The sequence below is a fragment of the Diprion similis genome, chromosome 2 (assembly GCF_021155765.1).
Source record: "Diprion similis isolate iyDipSimi1 chromosome 2, iyDipSimi1.1, whole genome shotgun sequence".
In the NCBI taxonomy this organism is placed as follows: Eukaryota; Metazoa; Arthropoda; class Insecta; order Hymenoptera; family Diprionidae; genus Diprion; species Diprion similis.
The window spans coordinates 16,952,428-16,975,023 of NC_060106.1; positions in this window are offsets into that span (position 1 = coordinate 16,952,428).

Below are 22,596 nucleotides of genomic sequence, written 5' to 3' on the forward strand. Positions count from 1 at the left end.
ATGGCGTATACGTGCACGTGTGTGTGTGTGTGTGTGTGTGTGTGTGTGTGTATTATAATGCCTTGGGTAGGCTTATAACGCATATAGATGCGATTTTAGATATACCAGCTACGTCTTCATCTTGCCTAACATATAACACGCCTACCGACCCGGAGGAATAGAGAAGTCCCTTCGTCAGATAAAAATCCCTCTAGCTATTCTCTCGCATTTGCAATTCCACCTACCTTTTAGGATAGATAGATATATCGCGCGTTTGATCGTTTTAAAAAGTGAAATATAATCGTAAATCAAACCGAAACTCTACTTCTCGTTAGCCTAGAAATTTACGTGCCCTTATTATCTTCACTTCTCTCATTCTCGTCTCAAATGAGTCTACGATATTGAAATCTTCATTTCTGCAAGGCGGAATAGATAGATCCTATTCAGTCGGGGTCTAACCCTCGAATATAATTCAGACGCGTAATGGCAGGAGGGCGTGTATAGAAGATCGTGTTCTGAAATCGAAAACCGTCTGAAATAATTCAATTTAACTTTTCTCATCATTATTGACAATAATTTAAAAATCTCCGATTATATTATTCATTTTCACCTCTCTGTCGCAAAATTTTTCTGTATTAATGAACCTCTAAAAAGTGTTAATTAATTATTGCCACTGATCGCATGAGCGCGGACTAATTATGAACTTAATCCTTAAGCTCCGATAGGCTCAAGACTTTTCTATAATTGTCGATACTTCGTGATTACGAGGAATGGAATATCGTAGGGAAAATAATCCATATAATATCAGCTCTGCTTCAACCTTTCTTAAGCATAGTTTGACATTCTATCAGACAGTTCCTCGCACCTTTGCAAATTCAATATCGCGATCCTTCCGCACTTTTGCCCTCACCCGAGGGGACTGCACCGTTGACTCCGAATCGTAAAACTAGTCCGACTGGCCTCTCGACTAGCAATGATAACTACACGTGAACCCTGTATCCGACAGTAATATCCCTTGCATGTTTTTTGCTCGGGCACAGATATATAGCCGTATATATGTGTACCGCATCCGCGTGTAATGAAATACATAACTATAGTCGATAGCAGTGGAAACAGGTATGCGCGTCTATACATATACGATATACATACATAAACGGAGGCGATCAGCACTCAGAGGGTGCAGTCCGAGGTGGCCAATCAGGGCCCTTTAAAGTGACCCCTCACCGTACGCAAGTACCCGAGTGCAGTAAGCAGCAGTTACTTTTGCAGTAATTACATACGTCAAGTGAGTTTCGTTTTATAGTCGGCGTCCCGAGACCAAGACGAGATGGCTCACTTCTGCAGCCACCAGCAGAAGCTCCACGATGCGTTTCGCTTCGACCGCAGAACCGCGTCGTCGCTGGATTGGATTGCATTACCGATGCATAGGTTCGGCCTCCTCCTCATCATCCTCGTCCTCCTCGTCCTCCTCGTCCTCCTCGTCCTCCTCCGCCTCCGCCTTCGCCTTCGCCTCACGGCACCTCGAGGTGTCCGGGATTTTAATTGCACCGTGTCAAGCCGGGACGTGTTGACGGAAGATTGTGCCGATTTTTACGGGGCTAATTGTCCGCGCGTGTGTGAACAGCGGATTAACACCTCGCGACGATTCGTCCTCCTATCGCTCCGAAATCTTCCTTCCGCGCACAATTATTCGGTTTCATTAGCCCGAGTGGGCATAAGGAAAGTCTCGATCTCCGGTAGCGCGGCTCATTCGGTTCTTGCCGAACGAGTTGCGGTGCGTGCAGCCTTGCCCAGTTTAATGTTCTTCGCTAAGAAGCTTCGCGGCCGAGCTTTTTGCCCCCCGAGACTGCCGAGCCTTCGTTACGCGAGGCTACGACACGTGAGTTATGCTAATTGAAAGCGCAATGGCTACGAAAACTGCACGGCTCGGTTTAATTATAATATCATAACCGGATTTACACCTCGGCGTTGCTCCGGGCCGACTGGAAATCGGGGTTTGATCGATCGATCGATCGGACGAATCACCGAAATCGAGGGGCTGCTCGGTCGCAGATTGGGCGACGAGTGATTCAGAGATTTCCACACTTTTGCGCGATTTTCAATAATTTTACTTGACTCGTTATGCGAATCAAGTAATTTCAAATCGTTTCAATTTCATTGATATTTAGGCACTGTAATTTCGAAGGATTTTAACAGACTTCAAATCGATTTCTTATACAACACAAGTAATTTCTATCCTTGCATTTTGAAAGAATTCAATTAATTTTTGACGATTTCAAACGATTTCAGCTCGGATTCTGGGTGAGTGATTTCAAAAAATTTTCAACAAAGTTAAGAAATTCTCAACCGATTTCATAGAAATTTCCTACAAAAACTTCACCTAAACTTGTTTACGTTTCCCAGCAATTTCTACTTATCAGATTTGTCCGAGTTCCGCCGATCTTCAGCGATTTTAAATAATTTTCAACTGACCACTCACAGACATGACGTCGTACAAAGTGGTTTGCGATTTCAACAAGTGGATATCCCGTCGACCCAACCTGTACGCAGCCGGACCGATTTCCATCTAGGGTTTCGGGCTCAATTAGACACGAACGGAAATCATTCTACACGAATCTAACGGAATGGATTTCGGGCCGGGGTCGTTAAGCGATCCCCTCGAGGAAACTCGACACGATCGAGTTTAGGCCGGTTTTAAAATTCTGGGGGAGAAAAGAGTTGAAACGAAATAGGTGAACGCAAGTAGAATCAAGCGATCGACGATCCGCGGCCGCGGCTCGACGCATCCTTTCGTCGACAGGTGCGTGCAGTTGATACCGTCAAGTGACGACTTCCAATTACCCGCGATACGGCTCCTCGACATGTACCTGCTGCGGCAGCGCATCGAGGCATGTTTTACCGCTTCTCTTAAATTCGATTTTATTTAATCTCCTCGTCTCTCTTTTACCCGGAATCACGGTATCCGTTGGCTTTATTTATTTCAATGGGTAGGTTGGGAACATCTGTCTTCGGAGTCGCTGTACCTGCAGCACATTCATGCTCACCTAGCCTGCGTGTCGTCTCGTGATCACGAACTCTTCTTATCGTCGAAGGGCTGCATGGCGCACCTTGAAAAACCGAAATCTATTAAAGAATTACATTATCGAGCTAAGGTTTTATTTTCAAGCATAGTTGATAACGATTCGAGCTTATTATTATTATACGAGGGACTTTGTTCGTGAGAGAAAGTTCAGTTTTTCGATCTATGCACTTCCTGAGAAATTATAGCAAAATGGTATTGCATTGTTGATGTTACAAGAAAATTTCGTATAAGTAGCTTCTCAGTGAGAATTTATAGTTCTTAATATAATACTATACTTTCTTGTTGTTATTGGCATATGAAATCTGTTCTTTTAGTTCACTACACCATCTCGGTTAAATGGAGCTTTAAAATCCAGAATTTATTGTTTCAAAAACATTGAACTATCGCAATAGTTACAAAAGAAAATATCGGACGAGTGACTATGTCTAAAAACAAAAAAAAAAGTAAATACTAGTTCATGTTGTTCAATTTTCTAGTTGCAGCCAAAAAAGTCACTTCAATTTTGAATTTGACTATGCAAAATAATGAAAATAGAAATTATATATCGTGATACAACAATAACTGTTGATTATTTTCGGTGCACAGAAAACGTGAAATCTGTCATTACTTCATACATAGACTGCTTCGTTAATTTTCCCCAAACATCCACAATTCTAAAGAGCGAAAGTTGAAAGATATTTAAGAATCAGAGTATCGCTCGAGTATAATGCAGAAATGACATAATCTGTACAGAAAATTAGTTGAAGAACATCGCTATGAAATCTAAAAATAGCCCAACTATACATAATATATAGGTCTAAGAAAAGTCTGTCGACAATGAGATTCGAATTGTACTGCATATTCTGCGACAGCTCAATTAGTTATACCCTGAAGTGTCTAATTTTTCTCCGAAGTTGAACGGCAAGCTTCTTTAATGAGGAGGCGAGTCGACGTATAAACGCATGCTGAAGTGGATATAAATCTGAAGTGATCGAGAACCACTAAAATATTTCCAGTAAAACGACTCCATCGCGCAAGCGTCGCGTCGCGTCGCGGTTTCGGTCCCCGCAAAGCAGGTATACTTGTAGCTACACCATAAGTGAGTGAGTGAAATGCAATTACAAGCAATTAAGTCGGTCTTTAGCGCAGAGCGAGGGGTTTCCCCCTCCTTCACCCCCCGCGCGGGGTTTTTGTCGGTGCCGCGGGCCGCGGTCAAGGCGATGACATATCTCGAACTCGGTGCCTCTTCGACGTCCGCAGGAAGACAAGGACTCGCGTGATTACCGCAGGAGTCAACCCCCCGCCTGCATTGAGCAACACATACGTTATACCGGTGCAGGCAGTCCGCTGCTGCCGTAGATGCATCCCACCTGCTGATTTAATTCGGATGGAAGGGAAACACGCGTGTCGCGTCTAATCCTTTGCATCGCCTCGTGTAGGTAATGCGAGTATCTACCTGTTTTTATTTTTTAACTTTATCAATTTTCGTGCCTTTCTATTCTTTTTCTTGATTTTGTCTTTTTCCTTTTTTTTTATCTCTTTTTCTTTTACCTCTTTTTTGGTAGCACACATCCACCTGACATACCTACACACGATCCTCTTTACCTAAGCTTTTACACCTGACATTTTTCTACTCGTTTTCAGGTATAACGACGATCCAACCGAATGATTGTGTGAGTTATAGAAAACGACTTGTAACCAGTATCAAATTTCTGCCATTGGTGAAGATGGCTGCGACAGGAAACTCGTCTATTTATGTTATAGATATAAAGTTTAATATATAGATTATGGGTGTAATAAAGTACTTTGTAAAATATGATCCTTAGTTTTACTGACGATGTCGTGTGCAGATGGGCTCGAATGTGTCTTCATTATTGTACAATCTCTTGTGTACTGTTTTGACGAGTGTATACTGGATTGAACATGCGGTGAAAAGTGTTCGTATTATATACGAAACTTACTTATTGCTCTGTCAAGTAGTCAGAATTCTCCAAAGCACTATCAGCTTGCCAAATGAGATTGGCAATTAAATTCCGTTTCCATTTATAGTCTTTCATTTACATCGTTTTTCACATAAATAATCACCGCGTCGAATTTCACACGATCTTTGCAAAATTATTTCTTACGCAAGGACGATTTTTAAACAATTTCATTCCAGTTAAAACACGCATATTACCGACGATTTCTGATGGTTACAGCACCTGCTGACCGTACGGAATTCATTATCAACTTTTAAGTTACGTTTTCCTGCCCGAAAACAATGACAAGTATTTGGGCATAATGGGCTATAGAGAAGCTTAAAAGATGATGATTGCTCAAGATGTGATTAATATCTCAAGATTCCTGCAGTCAGTGTGAAGAATGCATTATAATATAACGCTCGTTTGATCTTTTATAGACACAATGCCACACTCGTTGGGTGGTTCCTTTCTATCCTGCAAGTGCATATAAGGTATAATAATCGTTCGCGTCGCGGTACGTGGCGATAAATTGTGATCAATTTTATGGCTGACACGTGTAAAGTGTCGGTGAAGCCGAGAGCTGAAACGACGACAGACGTACGCGGATGTTCGTTCGGTGCTTCAGGAGCATTCGCAGCCAGATGCGGCAATGTCACAGTTCATGAATCGCCGACGACCCATACGTTATGATTACGGTGCGTAACTCCGTGTGGAAAGGCCAATGGGGCCCCAACGGAGACGAAGGGGGTTCCCCGTAACGCGCCTGGAAGGGAAATCGAGTGATGCGATGGCCCCGATTCTAGTGGTTTTGCATTTTTTTATTTATTTCATTCCCAGGTGATCATATGTATCATGGAATTTACCGAATTGTTATGTTCGTAATAAAATAGGAGAGTACAGAACGACGGAATTATGAACGAAAGCTTCGATATCGATGCTTTGTTTCGCAATCGGTTCAAAATTATTGAAAATTTAATAAAATCGTTCGATTTCACTCTTGATTCTACAATGTATTTATATCAACAAGTGGCAATGTTGATTTAAGAAGAGTTAAATCGATCGAATCTACGACGAGATTATTAAACATTTTCAAGCAATTTGAATTGATGCATCGATATCTCAACTTTTGTTTATAATTCCAGGACTTTTCTATTTCTATGTTTTGTAAAGAAATTTCCGCAGCTTATACACATAATAATTTGCTGAATGATCAATTCAAGACTATCTAGTAATGGAATCAATAAAAGGTATCGACTTTCGGCCAACTGAGACCTTCTTAAATTTCCGATCGAGCCATTTTGGGTAAAAATCTGGATCTCCTTTCCCGATTCGCGAACACGCCGATCTCGATCTCCAAAAAGCATGTCGTACGTGACGCACATTTGCGGATAAAAAGGTCACGGGTAAAAAAACAAAAAGAGGAATCGATCGACGGACTCGGAGGTGCAGCAAAGAAACGCATCCATAATTTGTCCCGGAATGTATGGCAGCCATAAGATATCGAGAAATGTATTTGAAACATTCGAAAGTCTTGAAATTCCTGAATTCGACAACGGATTCCTCGAGCCTTGTACCTCTCTTATACCTCCTTGAAGCCTCGATACCTTCCCGCAGAATTCGTCGACATTGCAGAAACTGCAAAAATCATACGCATCGATCGGTTCCTCGAGAATACTACTGAAATTTGACGAGAAAAATTGCTTCCAAGTTGCTGAAAAAATTTTCCAAATTGATCGGTACGCTAAGAACTGTTAGCAAAAATTTCACACCTTCGATTAGAACTATGAAAAAAATTTACACACCGTTATATTACATGAGAAATTTCGCCAACTTTTGAAAATTTTCTTGCATAACTCGTACGAACAACTTTTCGATCTTGATTAATGAATTTGTCGGATTTAGAGGCTCAGGCAGAAGTAGTATTATATTATATAATAAGGAGAGTTTTGCTTACAGATCCCGATCCCGACACTTTTAGTCGCTTCACAGTCCAGACACCAACTCTTTATCGCCATTAAAAAAAAGGGTTCGTGTCTGAGCTGTGAAGCGGCTAAAAGTGTCGGTAACATGTCGGTATAGGGATCTATACGCAGAACTCTCCTTATTGTATATTACTGACAACCAGTCACAGGTGTGCAACAGCTAGAATCGCGTGTGTGTGAAAATAAAAAAAATTATCAGTACGAGCAGATCGCGATCTTGGAAGTATGTATTTTTAAAAAGTACACGCGTTACAAGCGGCTTCGTAATGGGTTCACTTTTTACGATATGTACCAAGCATCGTGTGAACGAGTTGAGTCCTTTACTCCATAGAAATTATATACAATTAAAGTATGTCTTACAATTAGAACCCGCGTTAAGCTGATTAGGTACTCGTCTGTATCGATCATTGGAAGCTTGTACCGACGACGTCAACGTTTTATTGATGAAAAATCGTGTGACACTCGTACTTTTTTTCATTTCCTGATAATTCTTCCGGTATATTTACACCAATCACATTTTCCTCTATAGTTATAGTCACCGACGTTTCTTATACCGATACAAGTACAGTTAGATGCCACAAAATTAAGCAATTTTATTATGCGAACATCCGTCGTGCAGAATTCGGGTTTGTCACTGAAAAGGCAGCAATTAATCAAAGCTATTTTCGTTCCCCGTTGAAAGCCATTAAGAGTTTCGTAGTTCAAAGCCATTCGAGTCGTAAATTATTGGCCGCATATTGACAGTGCCCTTATAAAATTGAGATTCTAAGCTGGCTTATACCAGGGAAAGGGGGAGGCGAGAGGGGCCTGAAAAAATGGACGTCTGTCTCTTTGAGGGATTGCGTTTAACTTCATAAATCTTATACAGCGCAAGATCGAAATTTATTACAGAATTAAAAATCCCCGGCCGGCAATATCAATTAAATACATTGGGGCCAGCAAGACCTCTTCGGGGCGTCTTTGCCCCTCTCTGTCCCCGATCCACCTCCTCATCGTCTTCCTCCTCCTCCTTCTCCTCCTCGACAACGACGACGACAACTTTCCTCCCTGCGCAAAAACTCACCCACTTGTCAGATCTTGAGAACGAGGCACTGCGACTCGAATTCCGCGCGATGGAATCGAACAAGTCGCGAATTTTTACTTGTAGCAAAATTTTTCTGCCGCAGATCTTCTCGTCCGCAAATTAAAAATTTCCTCAATTATCAAAAGAATTTGCTTCTTGCAATTATTTTATGGGAAGAATAATAATCAGTGAAGAGAGCTTCGAGTTTCACTTTCGTTTTGATTTTATTCTGAAAAAGTTGGAAGAACTTTTTTTACAATGAAAAAGTTTTTCCTGTTTTTTGCTCTCTCGAAGCTGAGGTGTTCGAAAACCGCGTAAACTTCGACCGATTTCGCTCTTACAGCCATCGCTAGTATCGCGACCAGCAAGTGTATTGCCATTTTTTTTACCGTCGTTTATTTCTCGGATTTGGTTGGTCTTTTGTTAGACACCGATCTCCTGCAGCCAGCCTTCAATCATTCAAGTAATTATTCGCCAGAACCTGCAGTTTTGTCCAATTATTTGCGCGATCCGAACGAACGGCATCAGCTCGGCTCGGCTCGCTCGATTGAGGAATTAAAATTGTTCAAACTTATCCTTGAACGAGGTGAAGCGTGCTGTCGCAATTCTCGTGTTTTACTGCGCCGTATTTTTCACTAGTTGGATTTTTATCCTCAGATATTATAAGCGCGTTGTTGTGTTGCGGTTAGAATTCATTTTTCACCTCGAGAATCTCACGTTTTCAAGGAAAATGTAAGAAATCTTGAAAGACAGAGGTCAAAATTCGTGGGCCAGTTTTTTTTACTTTTTTAAAATTCATTTTATACGATTTCAAAATATAGAAAATCCAAGTACTGACACGTAAAAAATAAAATGGTTTTAATATAGAATTCCAAAATCTAGAATCGTCAGGATCCGTCTTGACGTTATTATGGAATCGTGACAGATTCCAGATTTTCCCGTTCCATGGTTTTGACCTTTCTACATTTCCACATTTTTATACACGTACAAATTAGATTTACACGTCTTAAAAAATTCGAACCAGCAATTGATTCCAAAGCACAGCGGTGAGCTTGCGTTACAAATTCTGCCAATAATTATTAACCAGTGCAAACCGTTTCCCACGTCGTCATTTAACCGTGAAAATTATCCAATTAGCTCGAGTCCCAACCGACCCGTCAAACATTCGAGGGTTGTGCATATATCGTCAAATCTGCGATCTTCCACTCGGAATACACGGAAAAGGACGCGATGCGGATAGGAGGGGCATTAAAACTCGGCGATCAGTACGGCTTGACAAGTTACACAGTGTTATCTGGTCGCACCAGCGTACATCGCTGATCCCCAACTATTCCCTCTTGTAATACCTTTCTAAGCCCGGCTGCAAGCGCGTGCTAAGCGTGGATCACGTGACTTCTGACACACGATACACCGCAGGTTTTAACACGGCCACAGCGTGCGGTAACAGCTTCTTATACGATCGAGGTAACCCAAGTCCACGGTGTAAAATCGATTTTTTATGGGATTTTCGCCCGGACATCAGTCGACACGAGGCCCAGGCGCATGGTCAAAATTTTTATCCCACTATGCCTAGATTCGAATGGTTTGTTGGTGTTTAATCGTTATTCATAGTTAGTTGGATTTTCATTATTTCATATTGAATTCATTATTACATGAATATATAAGCCTAAATGAGGTTTTGTCTAAAAGTCGATTCTATACACCTGGCACGATCGCGTGATTTATCCTTCCATGTAATTCGGTATTCACGGAAATTATAGATCAGTGTATTCTCCTTTTATAGGAGTAAATTATATCGACTGAATTACAGACATTTATTCCCAATATTCGAACCTTATCTACCGCCTCGATCTCAACTTTGTACTAAATTATTATCGTCTTAAATTTTTTCGTAGCTTACGAATAAAAAACTTTCATCAATACTTAAAGTTCGGTTATATCGCAATAAAATTTACAACCAGTATCGATTTTCGGCGAACCAAGATTTCTAATCGACGATCAAAGAGACGAAGCAAAACTGCTATCGGAATTGGGATTCCTATGAGGATGGTTACGTCCGTTAGACACCATCGCGTTCAACTTATTGTTGGTTCAGTAGCCTGCCAAGTGCCAACAATAGAGATCGAGGGTCGGAGGGGAGGCCTGTTGCGTTTATACTCGGGCGAGAGAATCGGCGCGTGTCGGCGCTAAGGGGATTCGAAATATGTCAAGGGTGTTTGACAACACCAGACACCAGCCGAGTAATATCTACCCTCGACACACACGGAACCCGGTGGAGAACAACTGGGGTGACTCTGCCATTTCACTCAACCGTTTTCAACACCGATCACGCTTGCATTGTGACTTGAAACCTCCGAAGTGGTTGGATGACGTTTTTTCAAGTTCGAGGGTGAAGTACGGAAGGAGTGAAGACAAAAATTTGACGCTGATATTTTTAACGAGTAAGGAAATTTGAGGAATAAGATGTGTCGACAGCCTTCCTCTGCAGTTCTTTGATTTCACGATCGTTTCTACGATTTTTCTGGACGTCGAGTTATTTACGATCGACAAAAAGAGGGCGTCGAATGACTGTAGCGTTATGCACTCGAATATCGAAAAAGGACAAATTGATTGACGCCCGAAAGAGGTTGTAAATCTTTAACCGTCGACGCGACGGATTTGATTTTTGGTTTTTCTTGGTCGTGACTCTCGGCCGAGGCAATAATAAAATAAGAGAATAAAGAGGAGCCTGGATTCCGATGACAATTGTGAAGGTTAGACGAAGAGCCAATGGCTGGTCGTGTGTATGGCCAGATGGAAATGGCCAGGTCAACGAACCTGATCCATGCTGCCCGCCATGTCCACTGTCTAATTACGTAGTCTAACGATAAAACGAATGGCACGGTGTTTATTAAATTAAAAATTCCGTACAGCCGAGCTACCACCTTTCTTACCTACAGGGCAGAGGTCATTAAGACACGGGTAATTGGAGATTATAAGAATCGTTGGAAATATTTAAAATCCACTTTGCTTGTCAACCGGTCTATTGTGCCGCGGATTTAATTGCTTATTAATTAAATTTACTGCCGCGTTAATACGTCTTTCGGTTCGGAATAAGTTAAAGAGTAATAATACCTGCAAGGCAGCGACTCTTTTTTCTATCTTACGAAAACGGAAACAAGCACGCGCATGTAACAGACAACGTTTTTCTCATCCACTCCGTATCCTCGATTGAATTATTTTCACTCCACGCGTTTACACGTTACAAGTGTAATGTTAAAAACGATTCGTGTCTAAATGGTACGACATACGCGTAAAACGATCAATTAACCCCTAATTTTATTCACTTAAGTTTACGAAATTACTGTTTCTTTGATTCTCCAAAAAACTAAAACACGAAAATGAACAAAAAGACATTAATATTTTAACAACTGGAAGAAAACTGTTCAATACGTCAACTGATCTTGGATATTGAAAGGAAGAAAAAAAGAAACAAGTACACGAAACTGAGTATATTTTCCGAGATATTTTCTCACGCGGTCGACGGAATTTTTTGTTCGAAAAATAACAGCCGCAGCAGGTATCACAGATTTGAGTAAAGGTTTGGTTTCAATCGAGGAATCGATATGATTATTATTATTTAGGCAGGTTCGAAGGTCCGTCCGCGGTCAGGTAGGTCGAGGATCTAAGGCCAAGGGTTCGAAGGGGGCTGCTCGGTTGGCCCGTAGAAAATGAAAGGGGCGCCCGGGTGTTTGTTTTAGGTGAAATTAGTCGGGAGTTGTCTGTGATGCGGGGTACATAAAACCGTAATTTATACTCACAGCCGAGGAAACAATAGAAATTAAGTTTTTAAACCGGCGATCGTCGGGCCGACGTTTCTTTGAAATCCGTTCCACCCGATCGAACGATCGATAGATCGAGATCGTGCGTCGCTGCGATTTGGGAAAAAGGGTTGATTTTTAATTCCCGATATTTTCCAACGAAATAATGTATTAGATTAAATCCCTGCAACACCCTGCGTGTGGTTACGAATTTTCGAAAACTACAACCATACCCACCCCACCGCACCCCCTCACTTTCTGTATTTGTTTTGCCCTAAATTATACCGAAATTTCCATAATTCACCTGTAATTTTAACAGCTGCCCCGGACCCTTTTACACCAGGTCAAAAACTCCACCCTGTTATTACAACGCTACACTGCGATATTTCCTATTCCAACACACAAAATTCATCCCCCTTATTCTCGCCAACAGATTCTCCCTGACACCTGACCACCCCTTCGTCTCTCTTCTTCCATCCCCCTGCATCACCTTCAGGATCACCTCGCCGCGTCAAAATCGGCATAAATCATCGTTACGTCGCTCCCTCGATACATGCATAATGTATCCAAACATTTAAGAGCAATCGTTTAACCCTAATTGCAAGTTATCAAGAATCGTGTCATGGCCGAAAGATCTCGGTGTAGGTATAATCTTTAAAGGACCTGATCAGGAGCAGGTTACCTCGATTTATTTTTTCTTGCTCCACTTCACGAGTATACTATTATTATTATTGTTTTCATTTTTGTTATTATTATTATTACACCAATATAATAACGCTCTTAAAATTTATCCAAATTAACTTATGCGCATTGATTGTGATCGCACAATTTTGATTATCGCTCGAGGCGAGCTTGTCGTGAAAAAAAAATAAAAATTCTCCCGCACCATGCAATTACGCGAGTTGGTTTATAATATATTGTATAGCTGCATTATATGCGTTGTATGCAAGATTACAAAACCGTGCATTATGCATACGTGTACATACGTGTTATTAGACGTGGTAATAACATTAGCGTGTGCGCAAGAGACACGCGAGATTTGCACGCCCGTGCGGAATTCCCTCGAGTCGGTATAATAAGTACAATAATTGAAATACATTGTATTATAATCGGGAGGGAGTTTTACCCGCTTCGAGAAATCGGAGGAGGCTGAAACTCCGTTGTTGTGTTACTTTTAGTGAATATCTTACTGTTTTCTACCGTATTAGCGAAGCCCTTTTTTACCTTCTTCTTCTCAATCCCGCACGCTTCTTCCACTCTTTCAAACCAGCTCTGTTTTCGCTCCTAATGATATTTCGTGCTCCGGTCGTTTAGCCTCGAAAAAATTATTCGGCCCTTCGGGCACGCGGTACAAACTCAAACCAGCTACAAATGACACGCGCACAGAACCCTAATTGCCCGATTCAAAGTACCGCGAGGCATTCGGCTTATTTTGAATTTTCCAAAATTTTTATCAGAAATGACAAGCTGGTGAAAAACTTGACGACTTAATATCTGTCTGAGTGCAAAAAAGAAATTATTTTTTTCCTCCAATCTTAGTTTGCTTAAAAATGCAATCCTATACGCTTCTCAAGCTGCAACACCGACTTGCAACTCCACTTACGGCCACAGTTTAGTCTTACCTGATGAACGTCACGCGTATATATGAGGAGTAGAGAATCGATTATTCTCGCTCTTAATTTCATCAATTACACGTATACATAATAAATATATCTACACACAGCCGATTGATTACAAACTCCAATTACACAAGCCGCAGCAAGTGCTTTTTGCCTGTCACGATTTCGAACAAAACTTTTTTTTCGACCAGCAACTGCGTCGTCTGCTTATAACGCAGCTTGTAATATTTGGATTCGCGAAGCTCGAGGAGTTCATTTTCATTCTAGGTATTACATGCGACTCCACCCAAGAAATTAGATTTCGCCTCCGAGGGGACAGTCGCTCGATCTTCCTTCAGGCGCCGATCCTCGCTCGATCACCTGTCCTCGTTCGCATCTAATCACGCGAAATCACGAACGGAAATTACTGCTTAGGGTCCCATTTGTGAACCTCTTAAACGATCTTAAAAACTTATTTTCTACTTTGCGTATCGCTTCTCCACGAGATAAAAATTCAAACCGCACCGATCATGGTTACTTCCGAAAGAGAATTCAAATGTTTGGGAAAACTTTCATGCCGCGTTCGTCGAACTTGACAATTTTCAAAGATTTCACAATTGACACTTCCAAAGAATTTTAGAAGAACAATAGAAGAACCGAACAAAATTTCTGACGATTCGAAAACATTTTTCAGCTTTTCATTCAGCTTGAAAGCTTTTGTAAGACCATTACGGCATCGAAAATTGTTTGGAACAACGTCTCGATACTCCAAGGAATTCAAAGGACATGTGGAACTCCGTTACAGACAAAACTTTTGTCGACACAAAAATTGAAAAACGAAATCCCGATCGCGCAAAACGATTCATGAACCCAACGTCCATTGCTGGTTAGAAATGCTGTCTTACAGGAAGAGACCTCGTTAGCCGGAGACGTATTGCGAGGGTACACCAAGTGCGGTATCCATACGGAGTACCAAGTGGTTGGTTCAAGACAAAACACTTACCCGAACTCACGTAATAGCCAGGTACTCGAGAGTCGGGTGCCCGGGGGTGCAAGTATTTAAGCTCGACTCTCGATGCACTTGTGAATTCGAGTTAAGGCAGGTCTATGCCGATCATGCGATACGTGTGTCGAGCCGTGTGTATTATACCTTCAGCTCCGGCTAATCACGAGCCCCCGGCGTTTAGGCAGATGCGACGAAAATTGACCGGTTCCAACGTCATCTTCGCGTCGCGTTATGCGCACCCTAGTCGGCTCTCAGCCTTGCATGTAAAAGAAGAGTTGCAGTACAAGTAGGGAACCCCGATTCCGATGAAACTTTACTCATAGATAGGCACGCATGCGATGCTAATGAAAACCTTCAAGTGTAACTGTGGAATCTGATAATTTCATTCGAAATTAACAGTTATTTTAATCTATCGAGGGATGTGACGATATTTTTTCTGAGCAAGTGGTTAGGTGGAAAGCCTGGGAATATTGAAAAGCCAGTAATTTCAGGCTTCTTTGCAGATTATTATAAGTTGCAATGTTGCGTTAATAAGCTTACCAATTTCCAGCTTTTGAACATAGAATTGGAGATGTTCATTATTGGGATACTTTTATATAAAATAAGCTGATATTTTTTTTTCTGTAGTGGAGGTTTTTTACTTCGAGCAACAGAATTCGTTACACATAAACCTGATCGGTATATCGAGTATCACGTATGTTTATAGTTTTGATCAGTATGATTGGAATGATCGGTCGCAAGTAAATGCAAGTAACGCAAGTAACTGTGACTCTCCTCGTTAACGAGGCTGCTGGCACCACGACAAGTTTAACCAGGTGGATGGTAAACATATAAAACGATATCCAATAAGTCGAGATTAACGCGCACCTGTAGCACCTTATACTGACGAAGCATGGCAGCTCTAACTCGGTGAGAGAAAAGCCTCGAGCTGCTTGAATTATTCTAATCCAGCACTCGAGGGTTCGAAAAAATCGAGGGCATTGATGGGCAGACTTGTCACATCAAGTGTGTTTACAATCGTTACGTAAGAGTTTATAATTATACGCAAATCAGACTAATTTTCACGTCGTCTGTGTACTTCCTTATTTTTTAAGATAATCTCCTTCCCCATTCGGTAATCCGATTACAAAAATTTATGGCTATAACGTAAGCAATACGGAGGATTCGATGGCGCTTGACTCTATTTTTTCTGGAAACGAACTGAGACGGAAAAATGTTAAAAGCTGCACGATTTTTTGGTGCACCGTATAACGCACGCCAAAATCCGTTGCCCCGCGGCTTTGCTGCCACAGCAGCAACAGCCAAGAGCCTAATCATTGAGGTTATAAACCATGCCGCGCTGCTCGAAGGGTTCACTTTATCGTTTTCTAATTTTTTACGACACATTTTAGGGGCGCGTGTATGCCTTCTTCTGGCCTGCGAGGGAACGATTTATGAAGACAAGATTGGGCAATTAATTGACAGCGGTTAATTAAAGGGTTAATCTATGACGCCGACCTACCGCGACTTGGATATGTATATATTCACATGTCTGTGTGTGTGTTTCTAAATTACATTTTATTTTCCATACGATTGATGTACAACGTGTTTTTCTTTTATTTTTCTCTATTTCTCCAAGGGTCGAACGTACACGAAAGAAAGAAAGAAAGGAAGAAAGAAAGGGAAGAAATAAAATAAAATAAAATAAAATTGAGATAAAAAGTTTAATCTACCAATAGGCAAGTGCAGGTGGGATTAATTAGACACAACCCCTCTGAGCAAGGGTTATATACCGGATTAAAAGACTCTCTCGAGCCCGCCACCAGCTCTCTATCTTCTTCAGAGTGCCGATCGTATATTGGCAGATGCATAGGCGCCCTTCCCTCCCTCCCTCCCTCCCACCCTGCCCTTCCCGTCGGGGTCGGGTCGCGTGTTTTTAACGTACCTGTAACCGAGCGTAAGGGGGACCCCGAAAAATAAAATGATAGATGTCGCGTGTAACCCTTGATTTTAAAAGGCACAGAGCATTAATCCGAAAATTCCGACGTTAATAATTTCAACGCCGCTGCAGTCCTTCGTCGATTCGATGGAATTTAATCGCGCGCCTCCAGCTCCCTCTCTCTCTCTCTTTTTCTTCCAAGTTGACGCAAGGTGGTTGTGCATTTAACGGCTGGCTTTGCCGAGCCTCCGCTATTCCCCCTTACACCGATATACTTCTTCTTTTTATTCCATTTCTTTTTTTTTTTTTTTTTTTTTTTCTCCTAATTGAAATTGTTTTTACGTACTGCAACACCCCAATTCGACATACCGTACGCAAACGATCCTTCGGATAATGCATTTTTTGTCAGACAATAAAGTCCGCGTGCAGAAGCTAAATTTTAATCTGCACGGAACAAATTAGCTTGTAATTATGAAATTTTACAGAGTTGAATAATCGTTTAATTGTATCAGGCTTACTTTGTTCGCAGCGTGAAGCGAAAGAAATCTTTAGTAATTGATTTAAATAATAATTCTGACTTTACTCAACAATTAAAATTATTCTTCCGTTCACTATTTTTTTAGTGAATTAAAAAAGCATTTCTTTTACCGCATATTTAACCGTTATATCTGGAGTTTATAAAAAAACTGCGCAGATTTTGCATTTACGTTTCATAAAACGACGACTGTTGCTTTGATTTTGAAAAACATGAAGCAGCAGGTAAGACGCGAAATCTTGGCGAGGCGAATTAGTTGCGAGACTCCCGAAAGCTGAGAAATGTCTGAGGCCCCGAGGCCGAGGTCCGGGACTTTAAATCATCGGCGGGGCTAATTGCCGGGGATATTTTATCCATCGCCTCGTGGGCCGTGAGTCGGTCCATCGATCGTTGCAGGGTACCTGCATGCACCTTAGGTATAGAGCTTAAAGGTGTCTCGACAGCACGAGGCAAAGCAGCACGTGCCGATGTCGAGCTGGAGATGGACGTCCAAAAAGACGAGGCGGCGGCGAAATTAAATAAGATTCAAAAAACAACAAGAACCTCATCCACGGGCAGCCTCTTCGTCCCGACACGAATTCTTCCTTTTTCGATGTCGCTTTCCGTCCATAATATATGATTTATTTTCCGATCCCTGCGCTGAGAGAAATTCAAATAGTTCTGCTATCGACGGTTTTTATGTTTTCGCAAAACGTGGTCTTACGTACAAAATGAAAATAAAACTCGCGGTCGTTAACCAGAAAATCTGTAAGAATAGTAGGTGTTACTTACTATTATTTTTCATTATCTTAACATTTACTTCCTATTCATTATTTTCATAAATTTGATGCTCACGCAACGATAAATTGAAGATAAGGCTACGTTTTACTGAAAAATTTTAGTCAACTAAAGATTCAGGTTTAATGGAGCATTGAGAACTGTGTACACACGTTACATAGTTACTTGTATATCATATTTACTTATGATTCCAATAATAATCAAATCGTTTTTGAGCTGTAAAAAATCTGCACAATTGTACAGCTTTCCTGCGAATTTTTACGGAGAAAGGTGATTTTCTTGTTTCTTTCCTATTCTTTTTTTTTTTTTTTTTTTTGCTCGGAGTAAGTTTTAATCGTGGCTCGAATCTCCGGAGAATTCACCCCTGAATATCCGATTCTGTAGGTACGTGTGTAACAGAGACGTGTGGAGGTGAGGGTGATATCTTATTATAGAAAATTATCCTCTGGGGTATTTGAGGGGCCGCCCATTGCGATTAAAACAAATTGAACTCGATTGGAGAATGGGAAATTAGTTCGTTAACGATCGTTAATTAATACCTATATACACCCGCCGTCTACCAGCCATCAATTGTGAACAGAGAGGCATTCGGCGTTATGCTGGAGTAAGAAATAAACTCGTTCCCGAATTATGTTGTCTGTAACAAATACGATCGACTGCACTTCTTTCCTGGCGCCTATACTTACGGATTATTTTACGTTCATCGGTTCACCCCTTGCGCTCGATTATAGAAACACCGCGTTAACTTTCTTCCAGCAACGATCGGTTGAACTGCGGGATTAAATTGCCGAATATCAGACGAAAATCGATTGCAAATTTCACACGTATAACCTGTTTGAAATCTATGTAAATACGATGAATTGAATGAATGTTCAATCACGATTTTTATTGAAGATTCAGGCGATCTTTCCTGGTTCGAGATTCAATATCCACAATTCGTTGTCCTTCTAATTAGTTGGACATAATTTTTTTACAGCATTCACTTGCACCAGTTCAAAATGATGAAGCTCGAATCTGATGGTGTGCGAAATTTTATCATCGAACTGCACGCAAAAATTAAGGTAGCCCAATTTTCAAACTTAGTTTATATCTGATGCAGACGTACATGATCCTCTCATTCCCTAATAGTATAGACTCTTCGAATACCCAGCCTTGATATACAGGCTGGATTAGGCGCGACGGGAGCTGACAAGCTGCAATTCTGTTGAGAAAATTATAGTCTAAATTCTGCATCACTGGATTCGATCGATCTTATGGTTACACCTTCTAATACCTTTCGTAATACATATATTTCGTTAATTACTATATTGCAAACGCGAGCAGAATGTTTTTTTTTAATTAAACTCGATATTTCCCAATGGGAAATAATTTGGTGGCTTGTGATTTTATTACCGATTAACGATTGCGAAACAACGCGTCCTCGCCCAAAACTTGAAACTATACCTATTTTACATAACACGCATGTATTCTCGCAGCTGCCGCTAAAACTTCTGCGAGTATTTTCTTGTAGCTCTTAATTATCGTCGCTAAGAATCTGCGCGTAAATCACTTCGCAGATATTAAATTTAGAAATTCTGATCGTCCGCCTAAACACAATATCAAAATCTGGCAATAATTAATTACAACAAAGTACAACAATTGCGTTTCCATTCGAACAGTCACAAGACATCCAATTCCTCCGATACCTATATACGGTATAAATACATAATTTAGTTAAAAATTCGTACAACCTAAGAAAAAAGAAAAAAAATGACAGGTAAAATGGTGTCAAGAATGCGTGTAATGAACATTGACAAATAACCCGGTGGTCCTCGATGTGCGTAAGCAGATATAATACAACACATCACGTGATGATACACGTTTAACCGACATCGGCACACGTAGCTGGTAGGTGTACCAGGTATGCCAGCATGTAACACGTACGAAGACGTAACACGGTGCGTATATATACATCGTGGGGTAAATGCAGAGCCGAGAATCAGGTGGTTACATAGCATGTCCTGGGTAATTGGTTAATGGATCAGATATACATTCGGACAAGCGGCTCTGCCTATCGTTCGCCGCAGTTATAGGTATATGCATACGTGTATACTGTATATACGAGGAGTAAGTACTGCAGCACGTTGTACGGAGTGCATTACATAAATTACAACACGTCGATCAAGCTCCCCCCAACCTTCATGCCGAAGTGACGGTGAATTCGCGAATCCACGGGGTCTCCGCCAAATTACATAAATCTGAAACCGATAATAATATCCTTCTCAAATAGGCAGAGCTCTCATCGTCGGTGCATGGACTGCATCGGCGTGCTCGTATGTAAGGATGGCAGCCCTGAGCGGTTCTCTTTGGCTCAATTATTATACACCCCGTGATATTGATTGGACCCATTAGGCCGAGGTACCGAGGTATTAAACGGATGATTTTATGCTTCGGGTTACCTTCAAATCGACCCCCTTTTCGTAGGTATTCACTATGCATGTAATACGACACGTGAATTTTAGCGTCGTTTTGCCTTGATTTTGTCTTACCTTTGATTTTTGTAATAAATATTCGACACACTTTTCGTAGGGAATAAGGAGACCTGTTTTTCGGTTTTTTACGTGATGAGTATGAGTCTGTAGATGGAGAGAATACAAGAGGAGATTTTACTCAAAACTGCAGGAAAAGAGAATTTACTGTAGAATCAGTGAAAATCAGAGTAAAATCTACTACATTTATGCGTAAAAAATATGTTTGAGATGAGTGTTTTTTTAGCAAAAAATCTAAGGTGTCACTATTTTCCTGCAGTTTTTAGTAAAATCTGCTCATTTTCTTCTTTCCGTGTATGAGTAAAAAAAATTTCAAAATATGTATTTAACATGTTCGGAAAAACGTTTAATTCTCGTGAAACACTCATTTCAGCTTTCAACTATAACATTGAAAGAAAAAAGTCGTTGAATCAATTAAATGTGTGGTTACGAGCGACGAAACGAATATTTATTTATGTGTCAATTCAAGATCTGCAGGTCTAACAAAATGTTCAGTCAGAGGTACTTTTAATTTTTCACATCGTCGTCCGTGAGCGCAAATTTAGTTGATTCAACGACTCATTTTTTCCCTCATATTTGTCGGATTTCTTTCTACTGTTCATCTTCTTTCTATTCTGTTCTTTTCATTCTCTTTATTTTGGTCCAACACAATAGCACGGTAAAAAAATGTGGTTGAAAAATGTCGCTCGAGTCCCCAAGCCTACGCTGTCAACGCTTAGACGCTTGACTTCCGTCGCTACGGCAGCGTGAAACTCGCAAGGACTGCAAACATGCGTCCAAAATTGAGGAAAGCCTCTTTTCCAAGGGTGGATTATCCAGCCGTCAACGTGGAGAGCCATCAGCCATCGGCATCGGCATCGTCCATCGCGACCATCATCAGTCCGTTCGTTCCTCGGGGAGCAGAAGTATGTATTCGCGTGTCGAAGCAGGTGCACCAGGTCCACCGAGACGGAAACTTCGCCGGAGATTGCCGTCTGCTTTCCAAAAAATGAGCCACCACTCTGCAGGTGCCGCGGAGTTTTCCTCTGATCCTTCGGCGCTGCGAGGTGGAAGGAAAAGTTGCAGGATACGTCTTAAGTGTCACGAGGGTCTTAAATTTCTCTCTCTCTCTCTCTCTCTCTCGTTTTATCTTCTTCTCTCTCACTCGAGGCGAATGGGATTTCGAAAGACGGTGATGTGTCGACACGCGGAAACCATTATGGCGGGAACTACGAAATTATCATATTTCGTCGCTATAACTGTGATCATATACGGATGTTTTGAGCTTCTCCTCGGTGCTTTATGGGCTATTGATTATCGTCGTATGTTAGGTGTTAATGATACCTACTTGATGTTAAATTTTTTCTGATCTTTTTCCCAATCGGAGTATACATACTCGTGTTCATTACGTGTTTGACAAGATTGATTTTGATTACACTAACTTGACTGGAAATAAATATGTTACCAGTTTTCTTTCGGAATTTGGCTTGTGAACAAATTTCGCGTGTCTCTTCTGATAGACCTTCGATTTTATTTTAAGACTAGGTTTAACTGGGTAGCTGAATTATTCAGAATTATAATTTTTTTGTATCACGGAATGTTTCTCACTCTTTCAAACGCGCAGAATTATACACTGTAGATGAAAATTTTCACATACCGACAATTTCAAAGTTTTTTAATAGAAAAAAAGCCGTTGAAATAGCATTTTTTCTGGTACTTTTTATCATTATACAAATAAAAAACTTGATCAAAAACATTTGTAAGTAAAATTCCCTTTTTTTTACATAATTTTTCTTTCGTTATTCATGAAATGGTTTCTTATTGCATCATCTTGTACGTTTTATAGTCATTTGAATAGAGTTTTCTACAAACATTGTATGAACTGTGTCGGAATTCTATCAGTTTTATGAATTTTTTTGTGTTTGTCAAAAATTGGAACTAATTTTTTTCCCTGGAAGCGTACGTTAAAAAAATATAGATTATGGAAATTTTTCATGCACATTACTTTAATGTGGGAATAATTGTGGGAATTTCGGATTTTCCCATCGAGCCGTTTTCGGGATCATCGCGGGAGTTTGTCGAGACCTTTTCATAAAAGCCGTTTTTTCGGTACTAGAGCTCCGAAAATCTGAAGATTAATTGAAATTGGAGAAATTTTCGATCGTTACCAATACTTATTTTACATCACCATAAATAAGGAAAAGTCACAAATTCATGCTTGATTTAACCCCCATTTATTTTTATCGTGCAATTCTTGTATTAAACGATCACATTTGTGTTTCTTGCTAAAATCGAAAGAATCAAATCTAGTAGCATTAATTTTTCATCATTCACAACGTAGATTTCACAAAGAAAAATATTTACATCCAGAAAATTTCAAAGCAGAAAGAACGAGTTCACTTTTGGCTT